The sequence below is a fragment of the Triturus cristatus genome, chromosome 6, assembly GCF_964204655.1.
Source record: "Triturus cristatus chromosome 6, aTriCri1.1, whole genome shotgun sequence".
NCBI lineage: Eukaryota > Metazoa > Chordata > Amphibia > Caudata > Salamandridae > Triturus > Triturus cristatus.
In genome coordinates, this window is record NC_140589.1 from 1465552409 (window position 1) to 1465577639 (window position 25231).

General features: G+C 43.5%; 1 protein-coding gene across 5 annotated transcripts in view; it reads left to right on the forward strand.

Annotated features, from left to right (window-relative positions):
* VPS54 (VPS54 subunit of GARP complex) overlaps positions 1-25231 on the forward strand; it is a 541872-nt gene that overhangs the window by 24880 nt on the left and 491761 nt on the right. For 2 of the 5 annotated variants that reach the window (XM_085612547.1, XM_085612544.1), the window contains exon 2: positions 6543-6643. The exons of 2 other annotated variants lie outside the window; for them this stretch is intronic. The gene's annotated coding sequence lies outside the window, so the exon portion shown is untranslated. Of the gene's footprint in view, positions 1-6542; positions 6644-17432; positions 17490-25231 lie in introns of those variants that run through there. One more of the 5 variants, XM_085612545.1, reaches the window with a different exon arrangement.

Sequence of the window (25231 nt, forward strand, 5' to 3'; positions counted from 1 at the left end):
CTCCAAAAGTAAGCCGTCGCTCCCATCCCATGGCTTTCGCAGCCTCCTTCCAGGTGCTAAGCACCACCCGGGCGGCTGCAGGCAGTGTCTGTGGTATATTTGCCTCCATACAGAAAATGAGAGGCAGTCTCGTCTCATCTTCAAGTCCTCTACAGCATAGAATGGATCCCTAAACTCCTCAAACCACCAGTCATTGATCACCAAGAGTTGGGCAGCTCTTAGTTATGACACCAGGCACAGAGTGGCAATGCCACCCTCAAAGGTAGGTCTGCAACATTTCACAAGGGCAAGTCGAGACATCCCCTCACCCCACAGGACGTCTCTCAGGAGCGCATTTACCTTGGCAAAGAAGTCTTTCTCCACTGGAAAGGGAAGGTTTTGGAGTTGGTATAGGAGTCTCGGTAGCGAAACTATTAAAAAGAATTGCTGAACAGCCCAATAGGGAATGGAGGAGGGAGGACCCAAACTTGGCATCTACAGCCAATCTCTCCAACTGAGAGTGGAGATGGACTTCCAATGCCAATTCCCTTCTTTCGGTCACATACACTAGAAGATATATAAAGCCAGCCTCAAGAACCTATAGTTCAGGGGCACAGGCTATGGTTATGGGACATTTAGCGATAGGGTAAGTGGAGGACTTGGCCTTATTAATGCGAAGGCCCGAATACTTCTTGAAAACCTCCCATATTTGCAGAGCTCAGGGACTGATTCAGAGGGATTAACCAAGACCGCAATAAGTCTTCTGTATATAGGGAGATTCTGTCCTCAATGTTTGAGGACAACTAGAATCCGTGGAACAACTCATCCACCCTCCCCCCACGCTTCTACGGGCTCTATCACCAAGTTAAAGAGCAAGGGAGAGAGCGGGCATCCCTGCCTCGTTCCCCTCCCTATCCCAAACCACTGGGAAAAGGTGGCTCCAATCTAGCCCACACCTTTACCACCAATTTCAGAAACTATAGCAGTCTGTATTCGTCATATTTGGTGCCTTTAAGACCGAGCTTGAGAACCACTACTATGTCGGTCGCTCTGAGATCCCTGGGCAGTATTACCTCCTCTAGGGCCTGAAAAAAGCCATCTTTAATAGATGAAAGCCAGATTGTGGCCACATGAGTTTCCAGAAACCCGTTTGGGCCTAGCGTTTTGCCGATGGGAGGGGTTATGGGGTTTCGCCCAATTTCTCGAGAGTTACATCAGCCTCCAAGAATGCACTATCCGTGGAGTTCAAATAGATCACTGGGAAGACATTAATGAATTGTCCCAGGTTTGTTCGTCTCTCATCACGATCGGGGATATCCTCTTTCTGATAATATACAGCAACGGCGTGTGCGATAGCCACGTTGCAGGTGACAGGTGAATCACTGTTATTCTCAATAAAGGATATGGGTCCACCTATTGGTAGATCCAGCTACGGGTAGCCAGCCACGCCTCCTGGGCCTCTTTTGTATGTTCCTGTTTATAGACCATCTGGATATGCAGAGCGTCCTGCAGGATTGAGTGCTCTGCAGTGTCTAAGTATTGCAACTATAGAGCTTGTATATTGGACTCCAGGCCTGACACCACCTGCTGAGTATGTCTTTTTTTTTTTCTCTTATTGTAACAGATTACCTCACCTCTCAAGGTAACCCTTAGAGCTTCCCAGAGGACACCCAGGGATTAGACCGATCTGTCATTTTCTTGTAAGTATCTCTCCAACATCTGCCTACATGACTCCCAAAACTCCCTATATATGAACAACTACTGGCTAGCCATTTGGCGAGTGTACACCCCGCCAGGCTGATCAACACCGGCAAGTGACTACAACAAGTAACAGACAATTCCCTTGCCGGAATTTGGACACCGAGTACTCTATGCCCTTCTTGGTTGGGTATGAGAAAGTAGTTGAGGCGTGAGAATGATCTATGCCCATTTGAGAAAAAGGTATAGCACCCTTCTACAGGGTGATGTGCCCGCCATACATCTATTAAAGACATATTATTCAGGAAGGTAGCCAAGATTGTCAGGTGTGGTCTGGCCATCAGTCTTTTTGAGGAGCGATCCATTTCATAGTCACTGACCCCACTGAGGTCTCCACCTATAATCCACAGAGCCACCGGCAGCTCCACAAGGATATGATTCAGCATGCTGTCAAACTCTGATGTCAAGGGAAGGGGAGCATTCACACAAATCAGGGATATCAGAGTGCCCTGCAGGGTCCCAGTCACCACCATGTATCTCCCTAGTTGATCATGCCATACCTGGGTTACCACCAACAGGACATGCTATCGAATTAAAATGGCTATGCCTCTCGATCCCATATGAAAGCTCAAGTGGTATACCTTTGAGAATCCTTTTTGCGCTAAAAAAAGGACAGTGGTTACCCATCACATGTGTCTCTTGCAACATGAGTATGTTCCATTCTTCCGGGCCTCCACCTCTGTCACCCCGTCCACTTCCCCTTCTACCCCCCCCCCCCTCTTTTGCAGAGGGAGAGAAATGGCCACGCAGATTAGGCTGCTCTTCCAGACAGTCTCAGACAGCCTCTGGAGTGTCAAAGAACAGAGATTTGTCCTGAATATTGACCTTCAATCGAGCGGGGAATAAGAGCATATATTGGATGTTCATGGCAATAATTTTTTGTTTAACTTCTTGGAAGTTTATCTTTTCTACTGAACCTTTAAAGTGTAGTCTGGAAAAATCATCACTTGGAAGGACTGAGAGGTGAGGGCGTCCAGCTGGCGCAACACGGAGCACCACGTCAAGGTCTGCATAGTTGAAAATGCGAGTGCTGAGGAGACTTTGTGGAGAGCCCATTAGGGGCCTCGCAGCAAAGGCTCTATGCGCTCTTTCTACGAGAAAGTAGGGTGAGACTTCTCCCATCAGAACCCAACTCTTTAGCCAGTCCATGATGAATTTAGTCTGCATGGTGCCGTCTGCTTCCTCTGAAATGCCTACAATTTGTAAATTATTACATCGTGATCTACCCTCCGTGTCCTCCCCTGTGGCCTCTCCTTGCTTCACCATACTTTGCAGGGATGAAGGCCGGGCCTCCTGCGACTTCGCCGGGCCTCCTGCGACTTTACAGTGTCCTCAGTCTCCGACACTATACCTTCCACCTCAGTAACTCTGTCGACGTCTTTCGCAAATCTTGCAGAATTAGAGATAGGTCCTCTTTCAGCTCACCAGTTTTGCTTTTCATAGTGTTCTTGAGATCCTGATAGCTTGTAGGACAGAAGCAGTATGTGACACCTCAGACATAAGCTCTCCCCCTTCTACCATAGCCGCCTCTTTTGCCGGCAGCGCCTGTTTTGTGTATTTAAGATTTCTTTGTTGGTCCGCTGAAGCAGAAGGTTTGCCTCATGCCATTTTGTTAGGGCAGCGTGTTTGAGCTCACAGTTACATAGTGCATGCCTAGGGATGCTGAGTGCAGCTGCCTGGCCCAATACTGTTACCCACCGCAATGTGGACCACAAAGGGGGCACCTTAGGTGGACAAGGCAGACCCCGTCTCACATGAACATCCACGTTAGAGGTAGTCACTTTTTGGCTCTGGCTGCTGGGGGCGGGGGGGGGGGAGGATCAGGTAAATTCCCCAACAGGTGGCAGCGGACCATCTCTGTTTGGAAGACAGGGGGTTGGCTTCTTGCTGTGGTGCATTGCCCGTGACAGGAAGGCCACCGCAAAGGCTGTGACGCACCAGAATATTTGTGCAGGCCAGTCAATTAGATGACGTAAGGTGCATAGGCCAATCAGCCTATACTGCACGGTTCGATTATGCCTTAGAGTAATACCCCCCCCCCCCCGAGAAACTTGAATACTTTGCGCCCCTCAATTACTACTGCAAAGTGGCTTTATGGGGCAGTACAGGGCACTCTTCTCAGTTTATACACTGCCCGCTCTCACACAGCACTCAGGCTAGCTGCTTCAACAGTCTGTAGTCCTGTTTACTTGTCTTCACGCCGAACAGATGACCCAGTAGTGGGTTTCTTTCAGGGGCCTCCTCCCGAGCCCGGAAGTATCAAATCCTCTTTGTACTGGACCACAGATGTTGCTCCCAGTCTGCCATCAATTAGGTGTGTTCAAGAAGCCCGTTCAAGAAAGGGCGCCGCTCGTTTCCCCAGTAATCGCGACTCCAGCCGCAGCTGATATCGGGCCAGTCTGGGCTCCGTGCACCTCTCCCCACATGGAGGAAGGAGGGACTTCCCTGCCGTTGGCCCGCCACAGGAAGATGTCCACTCCCCCTTCAGTGGTCTACCTTGCGTGGAATCTCCGAATCAGAGCAAGTGTTTTACACAATCCGATTGCTGGCCATTTAATTCATGAGGGAGGCACCGCTCAGCAATGGCTGCTCATCTCTCCAAGCAGACACGTCTCTGGCCACTGACTTCAACGGGTCAGTCTTATCGTCACCTGCCTTGCTAACTGGGCTGGATGGGGCTCATCTCTGTTGCCCAGTGCTGACACCAAGAGGCATTTATCCCCTTACAGGCATCACATGGCTGGCCACTTCTACACCACAGTCGGCTTCTCCGCTTTCTCTCTCTCACCTAGGCCTCAGGCATCTGCTTCTCACAGAGGGTTTCCCATAAGCGGAGCCTCCGAGGAGTCACTGTTAGCGCTGCACGCACTCGGAGGATCCACCCGGGTCGTTTAAACACCGGGGCTCTGCATTATTTCACAGATCATTGGTGTGGTGGTGTTCTAGCCACACCCTCCCCCCACCCTGCTTTATTCTGCCCATCAAATTTAGAGTTCACCGCTGACTTCTGGTGAACTCTTTGTGATTTTATAAACCGCTATTACAGCAACTCATGCAGAGCCACTTAAAAGTTTGGTGTGCATCGGTCATTGGTTGCACACACTTACACCAAACCTTTAAAACTGTTTTCTTTTCCAAAAACAAACTTCTAAAGTGGGAGAAACTGGAGGGGAAAAAAATGAATGTCCCTGAAAGCACGGGATTTTTCTCCCATGGTGTGAGTCGTCTTTTATTTTATTTTAACTGTCCGGAAATTCTAAATATTGTAAACAGGGAGGATGGTCAGATGACTAACCTCAGACAGCCAATACTTCCTCGGAAGGTTTATGCCACCTGGATAGATTTCAATCTGTCTGCATAAATCTGGCGGACCATATACTCTAAATCGAATAGGTAGGCTGGAGTATGACAGACAGGGTGCTCGTTACCATTGTGATGGAGGCCTCTGTCCGCCACACTCTGGATTAAAGCAGGGTCCGTATGGCTGAAAGCAGAAGTGGATCTAACCATAAATTACTTTTGTAAATAGGCCTTCCGTGTAAAAAGCTACAAATCAAAAACTTGCTATCTCATTTTTCACCCACTAAAATGTTTTTTTATTTTTTTTTATTTCAACCAATGATTTCTTAGGGAAAACGCTGAGCAAAATCACACAAGTGAAGCTTTGCTTAATTCAATATTCGGTCTATTTTTTTTTAAATGTATGATATCTGCAGTTCAGCCATGAGTTTACATCGGTTTCCTTCAAAAACTGCAAAAAGCTATCAACCGCAAAAAGATTCCATAATGACCGCCATTTGGGAAATTGCAGAAACCGGGGAATTTTATTCCATCTGTAGAAAAAGAGACCCACACTTTGCTACACAGCAGTTTCTCCCCATTTTTAGCTCAAAGCCTACCAGACAGTGCAGCTGTCTGGTCTGCTATGGACTACTTGTGGACATTCTGAAAGCTTACCTGGGAATGCTTTCCGCCCGTTGCTTACCATTCATATGGCTTTGTAACGTACATTTCCTTGCTTTCCATTTGCTGACTTTATTTGTTTTAGAACGTCCAGCTTGTGTTCGTTCCTTCCATGGAGCATAGCCTATTTACTGTATTCTTTCACAAGTGCTCCCTTTCTGTAAACAGGACTTTTAATCTTGTACTTGTCTTGTCACATTTGCTGTACATTCAAAGACAGAGGTCAAATGTTGAATCCACCCGATAAAACCTCCCCACCAACCCCAAGTCAGAAATACGTCGTCCGGTAGGCCCTGCGACCTAGGTTTGAAGCATCTGATTGACAGAACACAGGTGGGGTGACACATAACCCTTGGACAAACACGTTAACAAAGAATCCCAGATCGATCCCATAGATAGGCAGCAACACCACAATGGTCTTAGGAGATTGGCCCCAATAAAACATGTTTAGCTGGAGGGGCGCACGTTCCCAAAACACTATAAAGTCAGATGCCACACTAAGTTAGGAACACTCAGCCAATCAGAACACCGCATGTACACCACAAGCAGTGATCATGTGCTCCCCATGCTGGACATCTGGACACGTATCCACTGGCCCACATTTTGTCCACGCAAGGTCGAGATCCATCTGCGCTTCTTATCAAATAACCAGATTTATGGCCCAGAGAGTAGGCCCAGATTTCTGTCTCAACAAGAATGTACAAATTGCTTTATAACGCTTCATGTCATTTAGAAAAAGATGGCTGAAACCAATGTGCTTTGAGACAGTCTTCAGACCCTGTCTCTGTTGCCTGTTCTCCTGGCCGCTGCGTTTAGTTAAACCAACTCTAATTTTTTTCAAGGTGAATTCATATTCAAGCAGCATTCTGGCGAGCCAGATAGGAGAGATTGGTTCTTCGAGCCCGAATGCAGCCGAGGAATTCACATCAGCGCAGCATGAACGGTGAGTAGACGCCGCAATTCATTGAAAGTTCTGCTGAATCTGCGGGGCAGAAGTCCACCCTAAAGCCGGCGTCAGAGGGTACGAGACTACATCTGATCCTTAGACCCAGCATTTGGAGTATGGCAAACTAGAAATAGGCGTAAAAATCTAACCTGAGCGCCCTGCCACTAACAGAAATCTGACATGTTGTCTTTTTTATGTGATTTGACCCGAGTAGTTGCAAGGCGGACTAAGAGGCGATCCCGCAGAGGTCACCTTTCTGTGATAGTCAGCACACTAGGGAAGGTGAGGGTTGTTTAGTCACTTGGACTACTAGACGTGACACAGAGGGTACGTTTGTCTCAGGCTGGGATACAGGGACCGCTTGGAAAGCTGGACGATACAGAGGGTATTCTTGATCACTGGGTGTAATACAGGGGTGGGGCTTCACCGCTCGGACCACTGGGTGTGACCCAGACGGTACGCATAGGCTTTGGGTGTGATCTACAGCAAGCATTTCGATCTTAAATTTTTAGTGTAAAGGAGTTTTCTTAGTGCCATCAGTTTCTTAATACTGGTAGTATCTGAAAGCAATGAGAGTTGTTATTCACTTGGACCACTGGGCATGACACAGCAGGTACTCATGACCCCTGGGTGTGACATAGGGTGTAATTCGGATGTTAGGGAAAAATTTGGACCTCGGAGATTAAGGTGCAGCTTGTGCTTGGCCAAGGAGGGTCTGAAGTAGTCCAGTGGCTCCTTCTTCTCCACGTAAATTGTTGCTGTCTTTGTCCCCGAGATGATATTCACAGACTATCGGGCTCACATAGATCCGTGTACCACGCAGGGCCTCCCCTTATCATTGAGCGGCATGCGCTAGGGGCGGGATAAGGTTTTTGGACTAAGTCATCATTTTTTCCTTCTGTCACTTTTTAGGTCTCGCCTATGCAGCACGCATGCGCTGCATAGGAGGACCTTTAGCCGTTGTTCAGCTCTTTTTCGAAGCACATACTCGTGTTTGTGGCGGCATACAGCTTGCGGGAGTGCGCAGCGGCGCGCCACAAGCACGTGTATGTGCTTTGAAAAAGAGCAGACCGTGCACACATGTACTCGTTAATTAACTTTCGCGGCCGCATGGCCGAGCTTGTGTTTCAGCGCTTGTTTTTACAGGGCCGTGCTTGTGTTTCAGCCAGTGCTTAATTTGTGCCAGTGCTTTCTGGAGCTCAGCACCGGCACTTAATTGCCAACACCGGGGCTCATGACTGTCTGCCACATGGTAGGGGTGTCTGCCAATGTAGGTATAAGCACACCAACTTCTGTTTATAAGTTCCATTTCAATTTCCAATTATTAGTATTTGCCCCCACAGCCATTCTTATAGCCTTGGGGGCCTGTAATAGTCCGAATGGTCACACTTTTAAGAGTGTGATGATTTGTAGTGTGTTGGTGCTGTCATTGGCAGTGCTGCCAGGGGCAACGTATGGTGCAAGCTCTAATGTCCTTCGGTCGAGGGCCCTGGCACGATGTTTTTTACAAATTAAGCACTGGTTTCAGCGCTTGTTTTTTGTATGTGCGTTTCGACAGCTAGGATTTTTATTTAAATTAAGATAGATACCAGTCTGTTATCCTCACAAGGAATCGCCCCATTCAATATTCTTCTGTTATCTAGAGAAATCCCTCCTACGCACATGTGGCCTTTGAATAATGACACGCAAATGAATATCGGTGATAGCGCTACAGTATGATTTAACACTCATTTTCGATTAAAACAGTTTTAACAGCCTGGGCGAGTATAATGGCGGTTGTACCTGACAAGTACCGACAGATACTACATTTCATCGAGGAACGGCATGGATTTTATTTCATGTACAATCATAAAACATTTTAATGATAATTCGCGGTAACTCTTCCAGGACCCAGAGTTTTTCCTCAACTGTACACATGAATAATTTGGTTTACTTTTTTGCATCTCTCAGTGACTGCTTGAGGCACTGCGAGTGCAGAAATCCGAATAAATCGAATTTGATACAGGGGATAGGATACCTAGAAATAGTTTTAATAAGCACTGTTTGTTTTTTAAAGCGAATTAGGACAGTTTCACAAGACCTATCGCGCAGAGTTCATCAGCCTTTCTTGGAGAGGGCTCTATGTCTACACCTTCCAGGTATCTCAATAACAGAGAGGTCGTGGGTGCACCCTACAGCCAGAGCTGCCACTTTGGAATTGGGGGTACCAGGTTCGAATCTGGCGTCGGCTCAACATCCTGTAAATTTGGGCAAATCACTTAACCTCCCCCTGCCCTAAAAAAGAACAAGCATTGGCATAGCCAATAGGTCTCGCCTTTAAAACCTTATAAGTGTTTAGTCATGCAACAGTTAATGTTGTTGCAGTAAGGATATTGTGCTGCATAACTAAATACTTATAAGGTCCCAAAGGCAAGACCTATTGGCTATGCCAATGCTTGTTTCTCTTCTATTTTCGTTATGATTTTCAATGGATGCACTTTTCTTGATGATGTTGTGCTGATAAACTATTGCAACAGTGTTTCATGTTGAATGTTCTGTCTCGTTAACGTTTGTATGTGCGTATGAAGAAATTGCCACTTTTCATATTTGCTATTTCGCTGCTAAAATTACAATTCGCAATATTTTGAACTAATAACTGCACTTACTTACAGGTTGTTACCCTTCATATGTATTGTGAAAGTTTGTTTAATGGATCTTTGTCCTAAAGCTAAGCTCGGAATTATTATTATTAGTTATTGCTGGCATAATCCTTTGTACAAATTTAGAAGTGCACAAACTCCCTTAAAAAGTTCCCAACCCAGCATGGAGCTGCCTTTGAACCCCATGCGAACTAGATTTCCCACACTGACTAAAAAGCAAGATACATTTTGCAGTGAATAGCACGCACACACTAAGGTGCATGCGTTCACCTGGCCAGAGGGGGGAACCTTCAACACCAACATAATAGAACACATGATGACACACATTCGGACCAAATATATAGGGCAGAAAAAGGCTAAAAGAGAGGTACAGTTAGAACTAAGGGCCATCCCCAAGGTGGCCCAACCCACAATTCTGTCCCAGAATCCGTAAGCAAGGCGTCCGCACCTCCTTCACCATGCATTGGCATGGAGGCGCTCTAACCATGTCCGCCATCCCAGCTGTTCCTGCACTAGGTTACACCAACCTGCTAGTCGAGGAGGTAAACCTTCGCTTTATTTTTTTTAATAACTTCTTATTCATTTGATATATTTCATACAAAATATTATAATGAACATACATATGTGTTCCAGTACAGTAGATAAGTCCGAGTAATTTACATTTACATTACCGTCAACTCTATAGAGATGGTCAGTGTTTGCTTAGCAAAACATTATAATAATGGAGCATTGTGGTCATAATGAAGTCATATATTTTCTATGCTTACCAATGAATACTAACGAGCATGTGTATTTATAAGAATATGTGTGCGGACAATATGGGGAAAGGAGATTGTTACATATGATACATAATTTTTAAGGATTTGTAACTTAGCCAGCATTTTCAATGATATCTCAAATGGTGCTGTTCATACTAGTTGGAGCTCCTCCCCTTATTTCAAACTATTTACTAAATCCAGCATATGATTAAACAGCTAATATATATTCAAGTATATTCAGGGTAGCAGATTATCATTTCTGTTTCTAAATCTAGTTATTTTCCATGTATCAAAAGAATCTTTTTACTTGTAATAAGAATGATAATTCGGCAACTGTCCCTTAGTCAACATCAGTTCTTTAACTGTACTGCTGTCTGGGTTTGTTTTATGGCATCACTAAGTCAGCAAACCTGTATTCCTGCTTCCTTCTCTGTGGGTGACTAAACAATGCTAAAAAGCATACTTCTGGGGAAACTTCAAGAGTACACATGCTTGTCTTTCTAGTCGTGTTCGCTATTTATTCCAAATAAAAAGCCTGCACTAGACAATCTTAGATAATTTGAAGAAACTCAGCATCTGTGGTATGAACCAAGATAGAGCCAAGTGCTTCCCTTTGGCTTCCTTCATTCCAGATTGTTCCTGACAACAACATGTGCAGGTTGTTTAAAAAAGATCCCTGTGTCTTCACTGGGAAATTGTAGAAGTAGTATAATATTTGGGTGAGTAAGACTATTTTAGAAAGGCCAATCCTAAACATAAGTGATAAATTGAGAGTTTTCTATATTTCCATAATTTTTTATTACATTCCTGGTCTGCTCACATTTTCTGCGATCATGCGCAATTCAGCATGACGCACTTGCATTTAAAGTAGTATTGGCCCATTACAAAGGAGCAGGATCAACTTTCTACAAAACTGCCTCCCACTTCCAATGCAGTGGGAAGAGACCATATTTCTCTCAGTAAACCGTAAGGCCCATTGCTTGTCTTTAGTCACTTAACAAGGTCATTACTGCAGGAAGACATTTACCATAGTCTTGTGTGTACAGAAAAATATCATCTGAATACATGGAGATCACTTGTAGTATTTCTGATCCAGTTATCCCATGGCCAGTTCCAAATCTAAAATGGCTTGTTAGAGGTTCCATTGCCAAGGCAAATAGAATTGTTGATGGGGGCAATGTTGTATTGTCGCCGGTCTATGATCCAGTTCTCAGAGTAAATGTATCAGTTTAAAATCCGGATAAAAATAAAGTAGTCTAATCTATAAACCTATTTACGGTCCATAGGAAAACAGATTTTCTCATGACAAAGACTCAAATGCCTTTTCTTTGTCTAAAGATGCCACTACAGAAACCTGATCCAACCCATTTGCAATTTCCATTAGGTGAAACAAGTGCCTAAGATTAGGGGCTGTATGGCGCTAGGAGACAAACCAATGTTGGTTGAACTAAGAATGTTGGTACTCTGTTCATCACTATCTTAACATTTTACAATTCTACTTAAGTAAGGAAACACTCTCTCAAGAGTCTTTTCCGTGTTCAGCAAATATCTCTATTATTGCTTCCTTTGTTGAATGAGGAAACACTCCTACTTCTCTTGATATAGAATAGAGAGTTAGCAAATGACTGCAAAATTGATGACTACATGTCTTGTAAATTTCAACATGGAGGCCCCTGGACCTTGTGGTGTTTTTGCAGCCCCTATATCTTATTGTTACAACTATATCCTATTCAACAATCAGCAGCTCCAACTAATCAGATTGTTTCCTTGAGGGAGTCTCTAAAACTCCTTCATGTAAATAAGTTATTTGTAGAAATTGGGTTACTGGTTGGCAAAGGTATGCACCCTGTCCAAGCAGAAGTCGCAATCCATAAGTTATTAGTAGTCACATTGGGTTTCTGATGGTAAAGATATGCACCCGGTCCAAGCAGAAGTCGCAATCCTAGTCAGGGTAAGCTAGATGCACACTAAAAAATAACCTGCCCTCACCCTCTGGTAGCTTGGCACAGATCAATAAGGCTTATTCTAAGAGGCAATGTGTGAATTATTTGTGCAACACACACGCGCACACAGTAACATAATGAATACACACCAAAAAGACTCCACAGCGACTTTCAAAACTGGGTAATTATATTAGAAACAAAGTACCACCAAAACAACAAAAATTCAATGTATAGAAGTTGAGAGATTGAATTTTAAAAGAATAGATGTGGTAAACCGCTTACAAGCAAGTAGCGCCAAAAGGCTACTTTAGGTCGCGTTGACCTTGTGGAATTGCAGGCCGGCTGCAGGACCCATGCTAGCCCCAGTGAACAAATTACCTTTCCTGGTTACAAGCAAAGAGGTGCGCCAATCTTCTTCACGCAGTGAAGGTGATGGGTAAATTTTGAAGACGGGTGGCGGAGTTGAGAGTAGTCAAGTTATGCGCCTGATTCTGCCACGCAGTTGAGGGGATCTGTTGATCTCACCAGGCTGCCACTGTGGTGATATGCTGTTCGATGTGTCTTTCTAAGAGGCAAAGTGCTGGATCTGATGCGATGCACTGATTTTACTCCGCAACCGTATTGGATCGCTGGTTCTGTTACACATAGACAGGAGATGCATCAAAATCCGTGTTGCAAGTATCTGGGCCACTTCCAGTGAGCCAGGCGCAGGGGTAGAGACTACGATATCCCTGAATCTCCAGCAACAGGAGGCAAGCCAACAAGCCCTTGGAGATCACTTAGAGGGAAGGCAGAGTCCAATTGTTGTTCAGCAGAGTCAGAGGGCAGCAGGGCAACACTAGAGAAAAGCTGGCCTTCCAAGTCTGAAGTCCAAAGATGTGTCCTTTAAGCAGCACAGCAATCTTTGACAGAGGTTCAGTTTAAGATCTATTAGTGGCTGATTTGATGGGGTCTGAGACCCAGTACTTGTACCCAAAAGTGGCTTTGATGTTAGGGGTGACTTTGAAGTAGCTGTCTGAAGTGCACAGGTTCCACTTTTAGCCCAGTCCTGTCTGCCAGGCTATCTATAGAGGGTAAATCAGCCCTTTGTGTTGGGACAGGACACTGCCTATTTAAGTGAAGTGTTAGCTCCTCTCTACCCTCCTGTCCAGGCAAGGCCATTGGAATGCAGATGTGTGTAGATGGGTACTCCGACACACCTATCGTCCCTGTGTTGTAGCTGTCTACAGGGTATGCACAAAGTGTAGCTGCCGACCCCAGACATGTATTGGAGACAGGCTGTCAGGCACACAGAGCAGTAAGTGCAGAGAAATATCCTCTTTCTAAAGTAGCATTTCTAAAATAGTAATGTTAAATCCAATTTCACCAGTAATTAGAATTTATCAATACCATTCCAAACATATTAAACATGAAAAATCCACTCCTCTGTGATGCGGAATTGCACCCGAAAAGTGTATTAAGGAATTCCCAATGCTAACCTATGAGAGGAGTAGACCTCACAGTAGTGAAAAACAAAGTAGGTTGTTTGTTACTACAAATACATGCAAAACATGATAGTAAATATCCTACCTTTTACTTACGTAGCACCCTACCCTTAGGGCTAACTCTGGGCTACCTTGGGGGTGACATATATGTAATAAAAGGGGAGTTTAAGGCTTGGCAAGTAGTTTGTTTTAAATGCCAAGTTGAAGTGGCAGTCAACTGCACACACAGACACTGCAATGGAAGGCCTGAGACAGGTTTGAAAAGATACTTCTGTGGGTGGCACAATCCATTCTGCAGTCCACTAGTAACATTCAACTTTCAGGCCCTGCCAACATGGAATACCACCTTATGAGGGATTTACAAGTAAATTAAATAGGTCAATTATGTATACACCAATTACACACATTTAGGGAAAAAATCACATTCACTTTACCATTGAGGGCAACAAAAAGATTCAGTAAAACGTGGAGGCAAAAAGATTGGGGAAAGACCACCCTAAGGCTGACCGGTCTAACAGTTATTTTATGAGATGGAGCCTGGTGGTGACTATATAAAACAAGCATTGGCATAGCCAATAGGTCTCGCCTGTGGGACCTTATAAGTGTTTAGCTATGCAACAGTTGATGTTGTTACAACAAGGATATTGTGCTGGATAACTAAACACTTATAAAGTCCCAAAGGCGAGACCTATTGGCTATGCCAATGCTTGTTTTATTCTTACGAGAACGCAACAAATTCAGTCTTTTTTCAACTGGGGAAGGACGAGGTACGCAGTGGAGTTGTGTTGCCCCCTGTCACGGAACTGCCAAAGATCAACAAATTGATGGTCAGGTCACAGGACGCAAGAGCTTCAACTTGTCGAAGTGAAATAGTAAAAAAAAAAGTGGCGGGTACATCGCTCGGTGTGTGGTGGTTTAAGATTCACTCCGATAACAGCAACACAGTCAAAGAAGAAATGGACTACACAAACAAATGCGCATATAAGTACAGGGTCAATACATAAAATACAGCTTTCTTTTTGTCTCTATCATTTTATCTATCTATTATTTTGAATGTTTGCAAATTGATAGATGGTGACACCGTAGCGTACAGCTATAGCGGCACAATAAAATATTACATGAGAGAAATGGGACAGGTGCGTGGACAGCGAACAGGTAGATAAAGCGATATCGGACTTATATGCAGAAATATTGGGTTACACTACAATGCAGATAAACGGACTGTCACACAGATCAATGGACGTTAGACAAGCAGATACATGTGTAGACAGTCAAACAATTCACTGGAAAGAAGGACAAGTATACATGGTAGACAAACATAGCTGGGTAAAGGAATGGATAGACCCACGGACAGTTGGATAGACGGGTAAGCAAACAATTAGACGGATAACCTAGTAAACAGTCAGACAAGTAATCACCCATATAGATAAACATGCAAACGGTGAGATACCCGGCAGATAAACAGACCCTTGAGAGGAGAAAGAAAAACAACAAACAAATAAACGACAGACAGGTACATGAAAAGAACGGTAGTTAAAAGACTGAACAAACCGACAGGCAGTATCAACAACAGGAAGATAAAGGGATATACGCAAAAGGAGCAGACAGACAGAAAAACGAAATAGGCAAACGTCAGTTAGAAAAACACACATCCGTGAGACGGTAACAGATAAAACGGGTAGACCGAATCATGAAGATCTTCAAAAGAGACAGGGCGGCAGAGACGCGGGCCGCTCAATGGGAGGCGTTTTATGTGCTCAATAAAAGAGTCTGAAACGGAGCGTCCCACAGACATGGCGGGAGGGAGAGGGAGAGAGAGAAAAGGAAAGAGTGAGGGAGAGAGAGGGGGGGAGGAGAGAGAGAGAGAGAGAGACAGACAGACAGACACCTGAAGTGGTGCGCGCAGTCTGCTCATTTTCAAGCACTGCACTCGTGCTTGTGGCGTGCCGCTGCACGCTCCCGCAAGGTGGATGCCTGCACAAGTGTGTGCTTGAAAATGACCAGAGCAACGGCTAAAGGCCCTCCTATGCAGCGCATGCACGCTGCGTAGGCGAGACCTAAAAATTCCATAGTTGTCTCTTAAATAATTTATACCAGTTTGTCTAAGCATTGTTGGTGCCGACCAGCGTTTTCAGCCAGAATTTAATTAGCCAGTAGTCCACCCAACTTGCCCCACTCTTAGTTATATGTTTTATAATCGAATCATTTAGATCAGTCCAGTTTTTCTGTAGATTGTTTTTGGGTTTTTAGTCAGTTAATGGTTTTTATTTCCCATTAATCCGGTTATAATTTTGAGTGTTCTTTCAATGTTTTTTTGGTCTACGTTTCCATCAGTAATGTGTCTTTTACACCCTCCCCTTTTTTTATGCATACAGCTCTAGTTACTAATTTGAAAGTTTCCATTCGCTCCCAAAACTCCCTTTCCAGATCGTGCATCACTTAATAATGAATAATACATAGAATAAAAATTGGGTATGAAAGAAATCTAAATATTATTCAAATATATTTTCCAATCTGAATTTAGTGAAGGGGTCCTTAACACTCCCCAAAACTTCAGTTTATTATAATACTAAGTGGTTCTGAGCACTCCCAGTAGGTGGGAAGCTAAGTAAACTAATCATTCCCAGACATTTCTGAAAACTAGTGATGCAGAGATTCCAAGGTGGTGTGGTTTATGTGGATCTTGGTGCTTTTTTCCCATGCCTATAATCTTTCAAATGCCGCATTGTGGTTAAAAGAAAACAGAAATTCCTAATATGCCTATAATGAACATCTGCTTTATTTCTAGGCAATGGCAAAAGTGCTTTAACCTGACCTTTCCATAGTTCTCATGATAAAAACGGCATCCCCACATGTGCAGGTGGGACTATCACCTGGGTTAGGAAAGGCCAAAAATGCAACCATGGAAAGGGCGAGATATTCGGTTTGGGTAAAAAACTCTATAAGTGGGGTGTGGGTAGTTGCGGTATTGCAGCCCAGAACCAGTTGGCACCCAGAGAAACCTATCCACTCCAGACATATTAAAAAGAGAGAGACCCAGGGTAACCCAGAGGGGTTTGGTTAGCATCTTATCTCATAATGTATTCTTACACGAGAACACTTCTTACATAGGATCAAAACAGAGGCAACACCCTTCTAACCACACACTGTGCATGGAGTAAGATGCTATTTATACAGGAAAGTGCTTCAGTGGCCTACATAGAAGTAATAATTAGCTCTTAATAAATAATTCAATACAGTACCCTGAATCTCCTGCTAATACGACACTAATGCCTAAAATACAAATTTCCTCTGATTCCTTGATGAATTGCTGCAGCATTAGGGCCCTGGGTTTGTTGGCACGAAGGAATCCATGGCAACCCGGGCATTTCTGAAAGCTAGATCATAGTAAGATCACTACTAATGCAACCAATAACATTGTGGTGGGTCAAACTGATGCATTAAAGCTGCTCGATTTAATCCACCCACCGGCAAGATTGTTAACTACAAAAAAAAATTGTATATTCTCTGTTAGTGTTTAGCTCCAGTCAACTGGCGACACAATGCATGTTAAATGTTTTATGGCTCGATTGCTGGTGGGATGAGTGTCATATTCACAGGTGAACTGGGGATACGTTGAGTGTGAGAATATTGAACCTATTTATCTGATCATCATTTGGATTCTTAAGACGTAGTCTTGGTTTCTAATATATTTTGCAAGAATCTATTGATGATTTTTAAAATCAAGATCCACAAATCAAACTAACGCACACGGTTCCCTCTCAGAGGCTGGGGCAGAGGAGTTGTGCCAAGACTGAAGGGTTGGATAGGTTTTTCTTTGCACCAGGTTTTCTAGGGCCATCACCTCCATAAAAGTTTGTCAGTATGTTTTCGTTTGAAAAATAAAGAAGAACATAATAATGAAATTCCTTCTGTTTTCATAAACCGCTAATGCAAAGATGTTCTTGAGAGTTCCAGTGTTCAAGTAAGAAAGAGTTGAGGGAAGAACAAATTCCATTGAAGGCAACGGAGAGCACCAGGTATGTAATAAACTTTGAGTGCTGTAAGACTTTGGAATTAGTCAAACCAGTACTAATAGAATGTCCTCTGCGTAAGAAGTAGCTTAAAGTTAGATGATACATTATTCATTGGCAGCCTTTTACAACAGTTAGGTTTACAAAATAATTAAGTAATGACTGTATTAATTCAACTTCCCTTTATCTGTTCTGAAGGAACTTGATTTGACTTGGAAGAAAAATTACTTTCTAAATCTTGAGAAGATAGGTATTTACTTTATTAAGTTTTCAATTTCAAATGATCTTTATTCGGATTTAGTACATCCATAAAAGTGCATACAGATTAAAAACATAAAAACATATATATAAAAATTTAAGAACAAGATTTCCAGTTGGGTTTGAGCAGCATATAAAACGTAAAGTGCACAGTACATAATATTGATATACATAGTCTTTTTAAAAACAAGATTTCCAATTGGATTTGAGCAGCATATACAACGTAAAGTGCATAGTACATAATAAGGATATGCATGGTCTATTAGTATGTGTAGTTATAGATTCCACTTTATCCACTTCCATAATAATCATACAGATCCAAACACACATATAATTGATTCTATATACAATTTATATTAGAATGGTGAGGTGTAATGTACATTCAGTGGCCATTATGTGTGTTCCATGCTTGCCCTAGATCTTACACAGGCTTTTATAAAACAATTTACAGTATGTATAACCTCGTCTGTTGGCAACATTTGTAGGAATCTCAATGCCAGATTAAAGTCCCTTAAGTTATATTTACGGAAAATCGGCATTAAATATTGACGGGTATACAACTTGTAATGGCCACAGAAGAAAAAGTAGTGCAACAAACTTTGTTTTCCACCCTCTGCACAAAGGCAATCCAGCTTTTCTAAACTTTTATTATAGCCAAGAGGGAAGCTAAGTAAATTGACAATGCTTCCTTCCCGGAACCTAAATAAAAGGCTCCGGTTCCATCTTCCAATTGGAATTGACAGGTATCTACAGGGCTTGTTTAGATTATCATTGTCTGGGTCAGTTAGTGGCAGATATTTGATAACAACCGGTTTTACCAATTCGGATCTCCTTCGTTCCTCCTTATATAAATCAAACAGTGCCCGTTTTACACCATTCTTGTGAGCGGGGGCAATGGTATTAGGGGAGCTGAACAACAAACCATGTCCCACACTCAACAGGCTATTGTTAACTGCATTTAACCAGGGTATAAGGTGAGATCTTTCATGTAATAAACAATCAGATATTATACTGCGTGTTAAGGATGCAGCTGGATTGGACCATATTTTTATCCAAAAAAGCGCGGGCCTTGACCTAATAAAGTCGGCAATATATGGCAGCCTAAGTTCATTATGACAGATAAATGTGGGCGCACAGGGAACTCCCCCCAGTACCCTTCTACAAAATCTATTTTCCTCCAACTGGAGAGACGTGCTGTTACAATAACCCCACACTTCTGCGCCATATGTCCCAGTTGGTTGGCATTGGGTACGATAAATTTTGAGCAGGGGGGAAATGACATCAGCCAGTTTGGGTTGTCGGAGAGATAAAATTGAATTGATCGATTTACCAATTTTATTTCTCGCATAGGCAGCATGTGGCTGCCATGATCCTGTATTAGAGAATAGTAGCCCTAGATATGGAAAGGTGCTGGTGCATTTTAATATATTGTCCCCTGATTTAATCGAAGTAATGTTATACTTTTTGGGTCCACAGTTCATAATGAAAGATTTTTTAAAATTGGTACTTAAGCCCAAGTCGGACATAAAAGCAACAAACCCAGTGATTAAAGTGCGTAAAGCATTCGGGGTACGCCCCATTAATACTGCGTCATCCGCATAAAGTAGGGTAGAAATGGGGGAACCATTTATAATTGGTACATCCTTAGTGTTCTTGCTCAAGGAGCAGCTCAACCCGTTAATATATAAAATAAAAAGCAGTGGGGCGAGTACGCAGCCCTGTCTAACTCCTCTGCTAATAAAAATATCATCAGATAATTCACCATCATTATTAATACGTACTCTACCCTTTAGATCCCTATGTAAATAAGAAAGAAAATATACCAGTGAGTCATCCAAACCATAATCAAGCAAAAGTGACCACAACCTAGAACGATTAACAAAATCAAATGCGGAACTCAGATCCATAAAACCTAAATAAAGCGGGGACTTTTTAACAATAGTATATTTGGCCATAATCAAATTCAAATTAAGGCATTGTTCAACAGTACCCACATGGCTTCTGAATCCCAATTGACTGCAGTGTAAAACATTATTATCCTCAGCCCAGTTTCTTATCCTTTTAAAAATTACCCTTCCAAGAACTTTTAGGGTATTATCGATCAGTGAAATCGGGCGGTAGCAGGCAGGATCCGACCTGTCACCTTTTTTGAATATCGGTACGATGACACTGTTCGACCAGGAAGCGGGGATTGAGCTGTCAGCCAAATTATTAAATAAGTTACATAATAAGGGGGCCCAGAAATTAATTTCAGATTTAATCTGGTCGATAGAGAGACCATCCGGGCCTGGGGCTTTATTACTAGTGCTCTCAGATATAGCATCCTCGACCTCGGATATTGAAAAGTTCAATCGGTCAACGATGTTGGATAGGGGGACAATGTCTGGGGAAGTGGGTAATATAGCATAAATTTTAGAAAAGTGCTCTACCCACACCTCGCCAGTTATATTACAATTAATTGGTTTGATGTTAGAACCAAAAGATCTGAGGGACTTGACTTCTCTCCAGAAACCTGTCGTGTCTTTTAATGAGGCGGAGCGCGTGAGAGATTCCCAGTGATTAATCACTAGGGCCTCAGATCTAATACGTAACACAGATTTGTATTTTGATCTTAATTCTCTCACAAGTTGAGCGTCCCTAGGGTTGGTTTTTAAGGCCGCCCTCAGGTCCCTATTGGCCTTAGAGCAGGAGGAGTCAAACCAGCGAGGGCCGTGATCTATATTGGGCCTAGCTGGTTTAGAAGATTCTCTTTTAATAGCCCCACAAAGATTACCAAAAGCAGTGACCACATCGTCGCCTGAGCTAATGTGCGACAGACAGGTCTCTACAACCGTAGGGTATTTTTTAATTACTCTGGCTAAAATGTCTTTATTGTCCACCCCTTTCCATATTAATCTTAATCTATCAGTAGATAAAACCAGATTTTGTGCCCCCAACTCTGCTCTCGGTGCAACCTTCGTGGTCTGTGGATTATCTAAGTATATTCTAAGCGGGTAGTGATCACTATATGCGGAACAGATGACTTCTGCTTTTAAAATTATGTCACACAATGTGGGACAGATAAATATATAATCTATCGTAGAAGCACAGCCCTGGCCTATATATGTAGGTGTTAATATGTTGTTTGCACTAGAACCAGCAATTTCCATTGTGTTTACTAAATCGCGGGAGGCTAGATGGTTTTTCAACTCTTCACCATTTCTATATGGAGGACTGTTGCGGTACATATGAGCATTAAAATCCCCTCCGATGCAAATGCCATCAAAGGGCCCATACTTCTGCCCCTCCGTAATTTCATCAATAAAATTAAACAATGACAAAAAATTGTCATTGGGACGAGTAACAAAGTCATTATTATAAAAGTTAATTATGCATAATTTCATCCTGTTGATGTACTTCATAGCCATAAAACATTTACACGGAGTAGGGATCAATTTGGTTTGTACCCCGGATCTTATTTTGGTCCAGATAGATAAACCCCCACTGGGGCGTCCCATAGGTGAAGTAGAAGCCTTTAAATTATAGCAACAAAAACCCTCCATTGTAGGTGTAGTTGTACACCAAGTCTCTTGTAGCATCAGTATGTCACAGTTATTGTTAACCCATTCTAACCATTCTTTGATTTTCATTTTAGTATTAAGTCCCGCTATGTTCCAACTTACAAAAGATAGTTCGGAATCCTGGGGGAATAGTCTTTGGTTTGTGGGTTTTTCTCTCTCTACAGTCCAAGGCAAGGGTTGTGGGACTTCCAGGGTTTCAGTGATTGGTGCCAATGATAATTCGACTGGATTAGTCGATAAGGGTCAGTCTAACATATCCAAATCTGACAAGGGTGCGAATCTGTTAAACCTATTAAATGGGAATGAAGTTGACTGGAATTGCAAAGGGGGTGACTGGAGATGCATTGATGGTGGTTGAAATTGCATTAAGGGTGGCCGTGGTTGCATTGTAAGTTGTCTGTAAAAGTAACTCAAAGGTAACATAGTTACAACCGTAGAAATGGCAAAGCAGTTACCATTCCTGTTGAGTAAAAATCTTACAGTACCAGGGTTTTTGAAATTGAGGACGATACAGTCACCTTCCTTATCTTTAATTAAGGGGCCGACCCAAGACACCCTGCGAGCCGATAAAATCTCTCTTGAGATATCGAATCCGACACCTTTGTGCTTAGTTAGCCAGTCTATACATTTGTTTTGCAGTTGCACCCATGATTCCCCCTGTTCCTCCCTCAACGGTGGTACTCCTGCAAGGACCAGGACAAAAGGACAGGCATCCGGTGGCAAATGTAAGGCAGGCCCTTGATGTTTAAAAGGCTTGCTTGTACCTGCTTGCCCAGTACCTTTTATTGTTAGCAGCAGTTGGTCTTGTGGCTGTTATAGATTGGATGGAACCGTTTTTGTGGTTACTGGCATTTTTATTAATACTAACGGAAGGGGCGGTTTGTCTAGGTGCAGGCGTTGGGGTAGATTTGGGAGGTAAATTAGATTTTATCATGTTCTTCCCTCCATTAGCAGATCGGGGTTGAATTGTAGGTGGTACAGTAGAGTGGGCTGATATTCCAGGGTTACTCGTGCCACCGCCCGATAGAGTGGGGACTTCCTGTTTCTTTAGTGACAGAGAGTTGCTTACAGATTCAAGTTGTTTTACAAGACGGTCAGCTCTGATATGATCCAAGATGACAGACCCCTTTCTTTTTGCTTCTTCGTTTCTAACCAGGTTATCTAATCTATCAAGTCTTTTAAAAACATTATTAAACTGATTGATCATTTGCTTCTCTAGACGATTAAAAATAGTATCCACTATAGTTTCTATAAGGTTCCCATTCTGTTTCGAGAGATGATAGTTATCTCCCATTAGTGTTGTTTGGGTCCATATAGTGTTAGAGGTCCCACTTGAGTCAGTAGTGGTTGCGGTAGGAGTATCATCATCCGCGACCACAGGGTCTTTATCCACAGCATGAGCAATTTGTGCCCCAGTAAATTTTTGTTTATTCCACAGGCTCTGAGGCGTAGGCTGATTTTTGCTAGATGGAAGTTGTTTCCTTTTATTGGCACTGGGTTTGGTAATGCCCCTTTTACGTTTTTCCCCTCCCTGTTTATTGCTGGTGTCCGTAGATCCCAAGGTAATAACATCGTCCTGGGAGGCAATTGTAATGGTGGGAGCAATTTCAGGCAACAGGGATACGGGTGATGTTAGTACCAATACCGGTTTTGTAATTACAACAGTTGGTGATAGTGGAATCCCAGGGCTATTTGACAATGATGTCGGCTGAATAATATTGTTAGAGCAGCTCATAGACCTTCTTCTTTCAGTGTCCGCTATTTCACTCGATACCAAGTTCAGTGCATTTTCAAGTAGGGACTCAAATGTAGCAGGGGGGAACGGGAAATCCTCCTGTGTGATACCTGTATTAACAAACTCCATGATAGGAGACAATTTACACTCACCCCGGACAGGATGAAAATGTTAGGGAGGTGGCCCGCCCGACCACTGCAGACCACTGACGGCCACAGACGGTCCCGCCCTTGTCCCGGGCTTCTCCCTGCGCCGCCCGCGCGCGTCCCGCGACGCGGGGGGCAAGATCCGTTAAGTAGCGCCTCCGGGCGCGCTGGGAACGTCTTTCCTGGTTCCGGTTCCCAGGGGATCCTGGGTAATGTAGTTCTTTCTGGCGCTCCCCCCACACGGCGGTCGCGGTGGCAGGCGACAGCGGGAGGGAGACGCTGCAGCCGGTAAGGAGTGTAGGGCACCAGGGGACTCAGGACCTCTCAAGATCGCCGCTGTTTTCACCCAGCCTTCGTCGGGATTACAGTACTCAGCCCCCGGTCTGCCGGGGGCGAGATCCGTTAAGTAGCGCCTCCGGGCGCGCTGGGAACGTCTTTCCTGGTTCCGGTTCCCAGGGGATCCTGGGTAATGTAGTTCTTTCTGGCGCTCCCCCCGCACGGCGGTCGCGGTGGCAGGCGACAGCGGGAGGGAGATGCTGCAGCCGGTAAGGAGTGAAGGGCACCAGGGGACTCAGGACCTCTCAAGATCGCCGCTGTTTTCACCCAGCCTTCGTCGGGATTACAGTACTCAGCCCCCGCTCTGCCGGGGGCGAGATCCGTTAAGTAGCGCCTCCGGGCGCGCTGGGAACGTCTTTCCTGGTTCCGGTTCCCAGGGGATCCTGGGTAATGTAGTTCTTTCTGGCGCTCCCCCCACACGGCGGTCGCTGTGGCAGGCGACAGCGGGAGGGAGACGCTGCAGCCGGTAAGGAGTGAAGGGCACCAGGGGACTCAGGACCTCTCAAGATCGCCGCTGTTTTCACCCAGCCTTCGTCGGGATTACAGTTTTAACCAAAGTATATATACACTGGTGTATTTGTTTAATTGAAACTTTTACAAGATTATTTATAATGACTAAGGGTACAATACCTATGATGTGAAGTATAAACAAAACATTTTATTTAGTGCAGAACGTTCAGTTAAATCCCATTGTGGTTAGAAGGTGTGCTCTATATTTGATTGGGACCAATTCGTATGATTCATGAAAACATATTCCGTTGTGTAATGGGGGATGTCAGCCTAAATTAGAGGTGCATGAACCTTAATGTCCAGCTAATTGAAAGAAGCAAAATGTGGCATTCTGGGGGCAGTACACTCCACGTTGTTTTGAACTTAATACATTTTATTAAGTGTTCCAGAAATAACATGTAGTTACAGCACATGTAATATGAATTTAAAGTCATGGATGAAATGTTTCAATTCCTGAATGGCATATTACTGTGCCTAAGGGTGAAGTATCGGGGTGATTTTATTTTAGCAGCAGATTTGTCCGGCACATGGGCTCTGATGAATTGAACAGCATAGCTGTTAAGTGGTGAAAAGCAGTGGCACACAGGGTCTCTTCGATTGTCCAGAATGATCTTTTGTCTTCCAAATAAATAGGTTATTGTGTAGACCGAGATCGAAGTGGGAGGAGATGGGATATAAGACAGGGTGGATGAAGGCTTGAGAACAGTAGAAATGGATATTATGCATTGACTGTAGTGTTTGATGATAATGTATGAAATAGGCTAGAATAATTATTTTTATTAACAACACAATCCGTAAGGATAAATAGAAGGGAAAGTGTTACATATTATCATCTTTAGTCATTACTATTATTATTAGAATTCTCATTAAAGAACAGTCAAAAGAGATGGTAGTAGTTCATGATGTTTCACTTACGTCCAGTGTTTAAGTGTCTAAGGAGGGAACATATCCTATTTTTCATCAAGAAATTTGTGTTCAGATGCTGGTGCTAAACTGTTAGAATCCTTATCACAAACATAACCCATGAATACATTGACTGGTATGGGGTTGTAATGGAATCAAATTAAAACATGTATTTGGAGTTCAAGGACCATTGCCACATCACTAGCAGTTATCGTTGGCTGTCAGATTATTGTTTATAATGCAAATCTGGTAATCCCATATATGTATTAAGAATAAATATGAGAGTCTTCGTTGGGTTTT